General features: G+C 36.2%; 1 non-coding gene across 1 annotated transcript; it reads left to right on the top strand.

Moving 5' to 3' along the window:
- The first annotated feature begins 2,621 nt into the window (after positions 1–2,621).
- On the top strand, positions 2,622–2,730 carry LOC112787888 (small nucleolar RNA R71). Its single transcript, XR_003195274.1, has one exon. It is a non-coding gene; the product is annotated as a small nucleolar RNA R71 (small nucleolar RNA).
- The last annotated feature ends 10,602 nt before the right edge of the window (positions 2,731–13,332 follow it).

Here is a 13,332-nt window from a genome sequence, read left to right as displayed (position 1 = left end):
GGGCTAGGATTTATAGGGAAGAGTGTATGGGGAAGTGTGAAAAAAACGAGGGAAGAAGTGGGGTAGGTAGAGATACTGTGGGACCCACTGGTCTTGAGAGGCGAAGACAATTGAATTCCCTGCCTTTTTTATGGGCGTTGAACGCCCAACTGCTGCTCCATAGCTGGCGTTCAACGCCAGCTTGCCTCCCATTTGTGGCGTTGAACGCACAGGAGGGATCTCCTTCCTGGCGTTCAACGTCAGGTCTTCTGCTTCCTTGGGCATTGAACGCCCAGCTACTGCTCCCTGGCTGGTGTTCAATGCCAGCTTGTTGCTCCCCAAAGGGCACTGAACGCCCACTCTGGCTCCCTTGACTGGCGTTTAACGCCAGCAAGGTCTCTTCTCCAGGGTATTCTGTTTCTACTTCTGATTGTTGCTGTCTCTGTTCTCACTAATGCACATGATCATAGACCTACAAAAAATAACTAGGAAAAACAAATTTAAAGAAAAAAACGTCAATAATTATGATTGGGTTGTCTCCCAATAAGCGCTTCTTTAACGTCACTAGCTTGACGGTTAGCTCCTTACGGAGATTGATAAGGGCTTAGAATTTTGCTCCTTACAGTGAACTTTCTTCCTGTCTTTTCATGAATGAGCTCCACATGCTCTAGAGACAGGATACGACTCACTGTATGTAGTATGACTGGTTTCTTGCTGAAGACAACCCTCATGCCAGGTGAAAGGCCTTCAGTGGGGACCTTCTTGTCCCTCCAACCTTTAGGTACTTTCTTCTTAGTACCTTTGTTCTCAGTGCTTGTTGGTGGCTGCCCAACATCAAACTTAGAATTAGTGTCTGGGGGCTCAGTAAAGCTCTGCACTGAAAGAGAGGGTTGGAACACTAGGTGTCGCACAATTATCTCTCTTTTCTCAGAGGGAGAGTTGGGGTGAGGCATCTTAAATAAGATGCGGTCTTCCCACAATTGTAGATACAAATCTCCCTTTGCCATATCAATGATAGCATTGGCAGTGGCTAGAAATGGTCAGCCAAGGTTAACAGAGTCATCCTCTTCTTCCCCAGTGTCTAAAATGATAAAGTTTTTAGGGATGTATTACTTCTCAACCTTCACCAAGACATCCTCCACTAAACTATATGCTTTCTTCATTAATTTGTCTACCATCTCTAATGAGATATTTACAGCTTGTACCTCAAAGATTCCCAACTTCTCCATTACAGAGAGGGGCATGAGGTTAATGCTTGAACCTAGGTCACATAGAGCTTTTTCAAAAGTAATGGTGCCTCTGGGTACAAGGAATCAAGAAGCATCCGGGATCCGGAAGATTTTGAGGTAGCCTCTACTGAGCCAAGGCATTTAGCTCCTTGGTCAGGCCTGGAGGTTCCTCCTCTAGTGTCTCAGTTCCGAATAGCTTGGAATTTAGCTTCATGAGAGCTCCTAGGTATCGAGCAAATTACTCTTCCCTAGTTTTTTCATCCTCATCAGAGGATGAGTGTTCATCAGAACTCATGAATTACAGAAGTGCATTTAGTGAAACCTCTACGGTCTCTATATGACCCTTGGTTTCCTTGAGTTCTTGGGTAGGGACATCCTCAATGGGCGTTAAACGTCTAGTAAGGTCTTCCTTACTGATGTTCAACGCCAGCTCTTGTGGTGTTTTGGGCATTGAACGCCCAGTAGGGTTTTCCTTACCAGCGTTCAATGCCAGAAATGGTGTAGGTTTGGGCGTTGAACGCCCAGTAGGGTGTACCTCACTGGCGTTCAACGCCAGGAGTGGCATATCCTTGGGCGTTGAACGCCCACTAAGGGCTTCCTTACTGGTGTTCAACGCCTGCACTTCCTCCTCAGTTTTGGCCTTAACTTGTATAGTGATGGCCTTGCACTCTTCCCTTGGATTAACTTCAGTGTTACTTGGGAGAGTGTTAGGAAGAATCTCAGGAATTTTCTTGCTCAGCTGACCAACTTGTGCCTCTAGATTCCTGATGAAGGACCTAGTTTCAGTTATGAAACTATGAGTAGTCTTAGAGAGATTAGAGACTATGGTGTCTAAGTCAGAGATGCTCTGCCTAGAAGTCTCTGATTGTTGCTGAGAAGGTGGGAATGGTGATCTGTTACTAAACCTGTTTTGGTTTCTTCCACCTTGATTATTATTGAAGCCTTACTGAGGCTTCTACTGATCCTTCCATGAAAGGTTAGGATGGTTCTTCCATGAAGGGTTGTAGGTGTTTCCATAGGATTTTTCCACGTAATTCACCTCTTCTATCATGGGTTGTTCAGGATAATAAGCTTCTTCTTCAAAGGAAGCTTCTTGAGTGCTGCCAGCTGTAGCTTGCAGTCTAGTCACATGCTGGGAGATCATGTTGACCTGTTGGGTCAAGATATTGTTCTGAGCCAGTATGGCATTCAGAGTATCAATTTCAAGAACTCCTTTCTTCTGAGATAACCCATTACTCACAGGATTTCTTTCAGAAGTGTACATAAACTGGTTGTTTTCAACCATGTCAATGAGTTCTCTTGCCTCTTCAGGCGTTTTCTTCCAGTGGAGTGATCCACCAGTAGAGTTATACACTGACATCTTAGATATCTCAGAAAGCCTATCATAGAAGATGTCTAGTGTGGTCCAGTCTGAGACCATGTTGGGAGGGCATCTTCTGATAAGTTGCTTGTACCTCTCCCAAGCTTCATAGAGGGATTCACCCTCTTTTTGTCTGAAGGTTTGAAGTTCCACCCTAAGTCTGCTCAACTTTTGAGGTGGAAAGAATTTGGTCAAGAATGCATTGACCACATTCTCCCATGTGTCAAGACTCTCTTTAGGTTGAGAATCTAATCACACTCTAGCTCTGTCTCTTACAGCAAAAGGAAAGAGCATAAGTTTATAGACCTCATGACTCACTCCATTGGTCTTGACTGTGTCACATATCTGCAAGAAGTCAGATAGGAATTTATTTGGATATTCCTGTGGAAGTCCATGGTACTGGCAGTTTTGTTGAACTAAGGTCACCAGTTGAGGTTTCAGCTCAAAGTTGGTGACATTGATAGCCGGGATGGATATGTTGCGCCCATAGAAATCAGAATTGGGTGCAGTATAGGCTCCAAGAACCTTTCTTGCTTCTTCTTCACCATTAGCATTGTCTGCCATGCCTGTATTTCTTGTTTCTTGTTCGAATAAATCTGTAAGGTTCCCTCCGGAGTGTTGTGCTCTAACTTGTTGTAGGCGCCTCCTTAGTGTCTTCTCAGGTTCAGGATCAAGATCAAAGAGAGGTCCTTTGTCTCTGTTCCTAGTCATAAACAAGAAAAAAAACAAGAAAGGAGAAGAATGGAAACTCTATGTTCAATAACAGATGACTCCTTGTGAGATGTGAAGAAGAATGATGATAGAAGAAGAGGAAGAAAGAATTCGGTTATAGAAGGAGAAGAATTCGAAAATTAGAAGTGAAACTAGAATTAAAATATTTTTGTTTTTATTATTTGTTGAATTCGAAAATTAAGGTTAATGAACTAAAAATATTTGAACATTAATTGATGAATTTCGAAAAAGAAGAGAGACAAATAGAATAAGAATTTTCGAAAATAGAAGAGAGAGGAATTAGTTAGGAAGTTTTGAAAAAGAAGAAAGAGAAAACAAGTAACTAATTAAGGAAAATTTGAAATTAAAATAAGATAGAAGATTAGAAAATATTTGAATTTAAGATTTGAAATTTAAAAAGATAAGATAAGAAATTAAAAAGTTTTGAAAAAGATTTGAAAGAGATAAGATTTGAAACTTGATTTTGAAAAAGATTTGATTTTGAATTTTGAGAAGAGAAAGATAAGATAAGGAAGTTAAGAAAAGTTAAGTTTTAAATTAAAAAAGATTTGAAATCAAATTTGGAAAGATAGTTTTTAATTCAAAATTATTTGAAATTTAAATTTTAAAAGAAAGATATGATAGTTAAGAATAAAATTTTAAAAGAAAAGATTTTAAAATTTGAAATTTGAAATTAAGATAAGATAAGATAATGATTTTGAAATTAAAATTTAAAATTTTTTTGAAAATTTTGAAAAATAAGGTAAAAAGATAGAAAATATATTTTTTTATTTTTTTAATTAATGAAGAAAGAAAAAAACAACCAAAAGACACCAATGTTAAAAATTTTTTAGATCTAAGACACCTAGTTTCGAAAATTCAATGAGAAAAGCACAAAGCGACACCAAGCTTAAAAATTTTAAGATCAAAACAAAAAGAAAGACAAGAACACTTTGAAGATGAAGAAGAACACCAAGAACTAAACTCAAATAATATAAAGAAAACAAGAACATTTAAAGGACACCAAACTTAAAAATTTTGAAAACCAACACTACTTTAGACAATTTTTAAAGAAAAATACTCAAAAAGACACCAAACTTAAAGATTGACACAAGATTCAAACAAAAGACACTATTTTTGAAAATTTTAAGAAGAAGGACTCAAGAACTTTGAAAAACTCAATTAGAACAAAAACAAAAGAGTCAAACCAAAAACAAAGATTAAACAAAGAAAAGAAAAATTTTTTTTTTTTGAAAAATTTTCGGATTTTTTTTTAAAAAGAAAATAAAAGACTTAAACAAAATTAAAGACAATACCTAATCTAAGCAACAAAATAATCCGTTAGTTGTCCAAACTCGAACAATCCCTGGCAACCGCGCTAAAAACTTGTTGTTGTTACCTATATGGCCGATGAGGTGAGTTTGGTGATATTAACAATTCCTTTTTTTTTTGTCATAAAAAGTCTCCAACTATGATAAATATAGAGTCAAAGGTGGATAGTTAGGAGACAAAAGAATGTTTCTTCCAAATATTTTACGTTCTGCAATAACATTCTGGGAATTTGGGTGTCGTATGCCCAATATTGAAAGTTATAGGGTTGCCGTGGGACTTGTTTTTAGTTGTATTTTAAATTGACACAAATTGCTCAGGAGTTTGTGATCATGTTTTGATTAACCTTTTGCAATGTAGACATTGCCCTGCGTCTCTTGTCCCTAAATTTTTGTTTTTTAGCCCTTTATTCTGTTCAATTATGAACCAATACGGGATTCTAAATAACTGCTATTGCATGACCAGGTGGGCCTGGCTGATAAAATTAACAGTGTTGTGAGAGCTCTTTTTGGTGGCATGAAGAGGAAATTGTCTCTTGGAATTGCATTGATAGGGAATAGTAAGGTAGTATGCATATCAAAAACACTTGTTTTATTTTTGTAATCATATGTTGAACAAAACTGGAACCCCTTGGTCTTACCTGGCAGGTTATAACCCTTGCTGAACCTACCAGTGGAATGGATCCATACTCAATGCATAAAATGACATGGCAGTTAATAAAAAAATTTAAGAAGGGCATGACAATATTACTAACAACTCATTCAATAGATGAAGGAGATGAACTAGGTGAACGGATAGCTATCATGGCCAATGGTTCTCTGAAATGCTGTGGAAGGTTTAATTTCGTTCTCACTTTCTACAATTATACCGTTCACTTGAAAGCTAATGATTGAAATGAAATATGAGGATCAATGGTGAAATTTATATATGAACATTAAGTTGTGTATATATGTATATATTTTGTTGAATGCCTTTATCGACTTTGTACTTTCCTTTCTCAACTAGTTTAGTTTCTTTTTCTACTATCCCTCATGGTGTACACACGCATGCATGTGCACCCGTGGTGCACGGATTCCCACACTCTGTACAGCTGAACTAGCAAGTGCACTGGGTCGTCCAAGTAATACCTGAGTGAGTCATGATCGATCCCACGAGGATTGTGATTTGAAGAAAGCTGTGGTTATCTTGTGGATTTTAGTCAGGTGAATAGAAAAGTTGTTTGTTTGTTTAAATGCATAAAAGTAAAATAGGAATGAAATTACTTAATTTGAGTGAAACCAGTGATAAGAAGATAGCTAAGACTTCAGAGATGCTTTGTTCTTCTGGATTACTCCGATCTTACTGTCTACTCCAACTATGAATGATTTCTTCTATGGCAGGCTGTATGTGATCAACGCCTTTCTTGAGAGGTCACCAATGGTCCTCCAGATCTAAACCCCAGGGTTAGTACGGATCCAGTCTGATTAAGGGTGAAGCTCCTATAGTCCATTCTCCTTAGTGATCCTACTCAAAACACCACAGATAAGGTCGAATCTTCTGAATTAGAGAATGTTGCGCCTTTGGTTCTAGCATCTACCACAAAGACACTAATCTCCCCGTGCCTCGGCTGAACTGGTGTCTTAAGAAGTCCCCAATGAAGTCGTGGATTAGCCATCTAAGAGATGTATAATCAAGCTAGTGGTTCATTGTTGTCCGATAAAAGACTCACTCCGAACCCATGTAGAATGAGATAACCTTGTTCCGGTTCAACGCATTCATAAGGATGAAGAACGAAGATACATCTTAGAATAGAATCAAACATGAGTTGAGAATAGAACAGTAGTACTTTTATTAATCCATAAAACTCAGCAGAGCTCCTAGCCTTAACCTAGGAGGTTTAGAGACTCATACTGATAGAAAATACAAGATGAAAAACGTGTAAAGTGTCAAAGGTCTCTTTAGATGATGTAAAATATCCTTTAAATACTAAACTAATGACTAACGATTACATAGGAAGGGTAAAACAGTCTTTTAGTGCTAAAATCCACTTCCGGGACCCACTTGGTGAGTGTTTGGGCTGAGCTTGATTGAGATCCACATGCTAGGAGGCCTCTAGCGCATTGAACGTTGGCTAGGGGGTCCTTTTTGGGCGTTGGACGCTGGTCTCTTCTTCTTTGGGCGTTGGACGCCAGAATAGGGCAGATGGCTAGCATTGAACGCCATTTTTGGGCCTTTAATTCTGAAGCAAAGTATGGACTATTATATATTTCTGGAAAGCCCTGGATGTTAGCTTTCTATAGCCATTGAGAACGCTCCATTTGAATATCTATAGATCCAGAAAAGCACTTTCGAGTGCAAGGAGGTCAGATCCTAACAGCTTATGCAACACTTTCTCTGTCTCTGAATCAGACTTTTGCTCCAGCTCCTCAATTTCAGCCAGAAAATACCTAAAATTGCATAAAAATATACAAACTCAAAGTAGAATCCAAAAATGTGAATTTTACACTAAAACCTATAAAAACATAATGCAATTCATTAAACTTTATGTGCAATTACTTTCAGAATTTCCAGTTTTTTTGTTATTTACCTCTGATGACTTGATTTCTAGTGGCAAGACTGGTGGGAATTTAGTTTAACTTTTAAATGCACATCTAGGTATCATGATTTTATTATGCATTTTTTCCTCCTCTTATTTGTAGTATTTTTTGATAGCTCACTTTTCTTGAAGCATCATTATGGAGTTGGTTATACTCTAACTCTCGTAAAGGTTTGTTCTATCCTAAAAACTTCTTCTACAAAACTGGCAGGTGCTGATATTTCATGGCTAAAATGCTCTATTTATTTATGTATTTTAGTTTTTCATTTTTCTTTAATTCTTGTCCTTTCATTCAGTTCCTACTACTTCTATAGCTAGTGATAACATGACGATATACTTTCATGACGATATATTTTAGATTGGATTTTAGCTTTAGAGTAAAAGGAAAGAAACCTAATGCAGTGAAAGAAGAGAGTATGAAAGGAAGAGGATAAGAAATCTCAGAAAGGAGATAGAAAAATTTAAAACATAAGTCTAACCTTAGAGATTGAGCTGTGGTTCATATTACAGGGAACCCAGATCTGTCTTAGGAAAAGAATACCACATACGTCCTAACTTTAGATATTAGCCATGTAACAGGATATGCTCATATTTTTGCATATCTAGGCACGAAAATTCCCCAAAATAATGCACTACTAGAATATTTAGGTACGGAAAAACCACTCAATACCATATGTTGTGCAAAGATGAAAAAGTTTGCTTGAAATATCTGTCATTCTTTTTCAGCCAAAACCACCGAAAGTGGAGAGCTGAGGTGTAACAAAGGTAAATGTAAAAAACTTACATAAAATAGGTTGAATAGCTCCTTCCCAGCTCTGGTAGCATCACAGATTAAATGCAAACCATACATGATGTAAGATTGAACCTGGTTTCCTCTTTCTTTCATTGTTTTTAATAGTTAATTTTATTAAGGAGTTAATTGTCTATATCATTTGAAATACATAAAAGCCAAAAGGAAAAAATGGTAAGGAAGTTGGTTTTATGTTGGATTTCATATAAACAGTGCTTTGGTTATGGATAATTAAGTTCAAACTCAATTAAAAAACACTTCCTCTTCATACATTGTTTTTAAATTTGTTTTGAATGACGTTATGATGATTGATTCCATTTATTTAATCCTGCCTCACTGGATATGCATATGCTAGTGGGAACTGAGATTTCCTTTAGGCTTTCGTTGGCATCTTCTTCAGCTTTTGAGAGGATGTTTAGGGAAATTGAAGGTTGCATGAAAAAACCACTTTTGAACATGGAAATAAGTGGTAGTGGTAATGAAGACAGTCTTGATATTGAAAGCTATGGTATATCAGTCACAACCTTAGAGGAGGTATTTTTGAGAGTTGCAGGATGTGACTATGATGGTGTCGAATGCTTCAAGGGAAATGATCATTCTCGTGTGTCTGAATCTATGGCTTAGCTTGGTTCTTATGACCATCCCTCCACCAGAAAATGTTTTTTAAGAAATTATAAGAAGTTCCTTGGTTTGATATCTAGCATAGTGGCAAGAGCTTGTGGTTTGATTTTTTCTATATGGTTATAAGTTTCATAAACTTCGTGGGTATGCTTTGTTGTAGCTGTTGTCTCATTTCTAGGTCAACATTCTGGCAACATTCGAAAGCATTATTCATTAAAAGGGCAATATCTGCTCGTAGAGATTGATGAGCGGATAATTTATACGCTTTTTGGCATTGTTTTTACATAGTTTTCAGTATAATTTAGTTAGTTTTTAATATATTTTTATTAGTTTTTAAATAAAATTCACATTTTTGCACTTTACTATGAGTTTGTGTGTTTTTTTGTGATTTCAGGTATTGTCTGGTTGGAATTGAGGGACTTGAGCAAAAATCAGATTCAGAGGTTGAAGAAGGACTGCAGATGCTGTTGGATTCTGACCTTTCTGCACTCAAAGTGAATTTTCTGGAGCTACAGAACTCCAAATGGTGTGCTCTCAATTGCGTTGGAAAGTAGACATCCCGGGCTTTCCAGCAATATATAATAGTTTATACTTTGCTTGAGTTTAGACGACGCAAACTGGCATTCAACGCCAGTTCCATGCTGCATTCTGGAGTTAAACGCCAGAAACAGGTTGCAAAGTGGAGTTAAACGCCAAAAACAGGTTACAAACTGGCGTTCAACTCCAAGAGAAGCCTCTACACGTGTAAAGCTCAATGCTCAGCCCAAGCACACACTAAGTGGGCCCCAGAAGTAGATTTCTGCATCATTTACTTATCTCTGTAAACCCTAGTAACTAGTTTAGTATAAATAGGACTTTTTACTATTGTATTTACATCTTTAGTTTTATCTTTAGATCATGTTTGGGGGCTGGCCATTCGGCCATGCCTGAACCTTCATCACTTATGTATTTTCAACGGTAGAGTTTCTACACACCATAGATTAAGGTGTGGAGCTCTACTGTTCCTCATGGATTAATGCAAAGTACTACTATTTTTCTATTCAATACAAACTTATTCCGCTTCTAAGATATTCATTCACACTTCAATGTGAATGTGATGATCGTGACAATCATCATCATTCCCAACTTATGAACGCGTGCCTGACAACCACTTCCGTTCTACCTTAGATTGAATGGGTATCTCTTGGATATCTAATACAGGAGACCGAGTCCGAGATATTAGAATCTTCGTGGTATAAGTTAGAACCCATGGATGGCCATTCTTGAGATCCGAAAAGTCTAAACCTTGTCTGTGGTATTCCGAGTAGGATCTGGGAAGGGATGGCTGTGACGAGCTTCAAACTCGCGAGTGCTGGGCGTAGTGACAGACGCAAAAGGATAGTAAATCCTATTCCAGTATGATCGAGAACCGACAGATGATTAGCCATGCAGTGACAGCGCATTGGACCATTTTCATAGAGAGGATGGGATGTAGCCATTGACAACGGTGATGCCCTACATAAAGCTTGCCATGGAAGGGAGTAGGAATGATTGGACGAAGACAGCAGGAAAGCAGAGGTTCAGAGGAACGAAAGCATCTCTATACGCTTATCTGAAATTCTCACCAATGAATTACATAAGTATCTCTATCCTAGTTTATGTTTTATTTATCTTTTAATTATTAAAACTCTACAACCATTTGAATCCGCCTGACTGAGATTTACAAGGTGACCATAGTTTGCTTCAAGCCGACAATCTCCGTGGGATCGACCCTTACTCACGTAAGGTTTATTACTTGGACGACCCAGTGCACTTGCTGGTTAGTTGTATCGAAATTGTGAAAAAAGAACTAAAATCATGAACGTGCATATTTAGTTTTTAGCGCCGTTACCAAGGAAGGAACGATCACGATGTCGTGCACCAGAGATCACAAAACAATTATATTCTAACTAATTATTCCTACTGTTTTGTTGTTTTTTGGCCTTCTTTTTCTCAGGCTCGAGCCACATCCTGATAAGCAGGGCCTGATCCTTTCAACTTCTTATTTTAATCCTCTGTTGACTGGTGGGGGTGGGGAGGTCCAATCCCTTTTAATCTATCTTTGCCTATTGCTGAAAAGGTTAGTCACTCACTATTGTTTCGATTTTTGCCTCATGAAATTATGTTGTATCATGTCTCTTTGGCTGCGTTTGGAAAGGAGACTAAGATTGAGAGACTGAGACTGGGAGACAGAGACTGAGACTGAATTAAGTCTCTGTATTGCGTATTTAGTTTTTAGCGCCGTTACCAAGGAAGGAACGATCACGATTTCGTGCACCAAGTCTTTGGCGCCGTTGCCGGGGATTGTTCGAGTTTGGACAACTGACGGTTCATCTTGTTGCTCAGATTAGGTAACTTTATTTTAATTTTAACCTTTTAGTTTTTATTATTCTTATTTTCGAAAAAAATAAAAAAAATATAAAAAAATAAATATTTTCAAAAATATATTTTTATTCAGAATTTTTAAGAATGAATTCTAGTGTTTCATGAAGCACGTTGAAGCCTGGCTGGCTGTAAAGCCATGTATAATTTATTTGGACCGAGGCTTCCACTTATCAGCATATGAAGTTGCATGAAGTATTAGCTGTTGTATGTCTGATTTGTATCTGCTGAAGCTTGGCTGGCCATTGGCCATGTCTAGTGTTTTGGACCGGAGCTTTCACTGAAAGCTTGACTGGCTAGTGAGCCATGTCTAATTCCTGGACCGGAGCTTTAGACTAACATTGCAAGATTCCTGGAATTCCTATTAAAAATTTTGAAATCCTTATTTTTCTTTTTCAAAATAATTTTCGAAAAATTACAAAAAATTAATAAAATCATAAAAACCAAAAATAATTTTGTGTTTCTTGTTTGAGTCTTGAGTCAAATTTTAAAGTTTGGTGTCAATTGCATGCTTTTAAAATTTGTGCATTTTTCGAAAACTCATGCATGTGTTCTTCATGATCTTCAAGTTGTTCTTGACAAGTCTTCTTGTTTTTTTTTTTGTTTGATCTTCATATTTTCTTGTTTTGTGTCTTCTGTTATTTTTCATATGCATTTTTGCATTCATAGTGTCTAAACATGAAAAATCTCTAAGTTTGGTGTCTTGCATGTTTTTCTTTTCTTAAAAATTTTCAAAAATAAGTTCTTGGTGTTCATCTTGACATTCATAGTGTTCTTGCATGCATCATTTGTTTTGATCCAAAATCTTCATGCATTGTGTCTTTTTTGTGTTTTTCTCTCTCATCATTGAAAATTCAAAAATAAAAAAATATCTTTCCCTTATTTCACTCATAATTTTTGAAAATTTGATTTGATTTAGTCAAAAGTTTTAAAAATTTAGTTGCTTCTTATGAGTCAAATCAAATTTTCAATTTAAAAATTCTATCTTTTTCAAATCTTTTTCAAAAATCAAATCTTTTTCATTTTTCTTTTATGATTTTCAAAAATTTCAAAAATTATTTTCAAAATCTTTTTCTTATTTTTATTTCATTTTTTCGAAATTAATGCTAACAATCAATGTGATTGATTCAAAAATGTTAAGTTTGTTACTTGCCTAGTAAGAAAGGTTCAATCTTTAAATTGTAAATCATATCTTTTTGTTTTTTGTTAAGTCAAGTAATCAACTTTAATTTTCAAAATCAAATATTTTTAAATTTATTTTTCAAATCTTTTTCAAATTAAGTTTCAATCATATCTTTTTCAAAATTAATTTCAAAATCTTTTCTAACTTCTTTTCTAACTTCTTATCTTTTCAAAATTAATTTTCAAATCCTTTTTTTTTTTGTAATCTTATCTTTTTGTTTCAATCATATCTTTTTCAAAACTACCTAACTAACTCTCTCTTTAATTTTTGAAAATCCCTTCCTCTTTTTCAAAAATTCCTTTTTAATTAATTAATTGTTTTGAACTTAGTTTAATTTCATTTGTCTTTTTTATTTTCGAATTTTAATTCTAATTTTAATTAAAAACAAAAATATTTTTCTTTTCTTTTTATTTAATTTTCGAAATTCTCTCGCCCTCTCATCTTCTTCTAATTATTTTATTTATTTACTAACACTTCTCTTCATCTAAGAATTCGAACCCATTCCTCACCTTTGTGTTTGGATTCTCCTTCTGCTATTCCTATCTTCTTCTACTCCCATAAAAGAATCTATATACTGTGACATAGAGGATTCCATATTTTCTTTGTTATTTCCTTCTTTGTCATATGAGCAGGAACAAGGATAAGAACATTCTTGTTGAGACTGATCCTGAACCTGAAAGGACTCTGAAGAGGAAGCTAAGGGAAGCTAAAGCACAACTCTCTGGAGAAAATCTGACAGAAATTTTCGAAAAAGAAGGAGACATGGCTGAAAATAATAACAATGCAAGGAAGATGCTTGGTGACTTTACTGCACCTAATTCCAATTTACATGGAAGAAGCATCTCAATCCCTGCCATTGGAGCAAACAATTTTGAGCTTAAACCTCAATTAGTTTCTCTGATGCAACAGAACTGCAAGTTTTATGGACTTCCATCTGAAGATCCTTTTCAATTCTTAACTGAATTCTTGCAGATCTGTGATACTGTCAAGACCAATGGGGTTGACCCTGAGGTCTACAGGCTCATGCTTTTCCCGTTTGCTATAAGAGACAAAGCTAGAATATGGTTGGATTCTCAACTTAAGGATAGCCTGAAATCTTGGGAAAAGCTGGACACGACTTTCTTAGCCAAGTTCTTTCCTCCTCAAAAGCTTAGC

The sequence above is a fragment of the Arachis hypogaea genome, chromosome 20, assembly GCF_003086295.3.
Source record: "Arachis hypogaea cultivar Tifrunner chromosome 20, arahy.Tifrunner.gnm2.J5K5, whole genome shotgun sequence".
Classification (NCBI taxonomy): Eukaryota; Viridiplantae; Streptophyta; class Magnoliopsida; order Fabales; family Fabaceae; genus Arachis; species Arachis hypogaea.
Note: the sequence above shows the minus strand (reverse complement) of the source record. Positions and strands in the feature narration are given on the sequence as shown.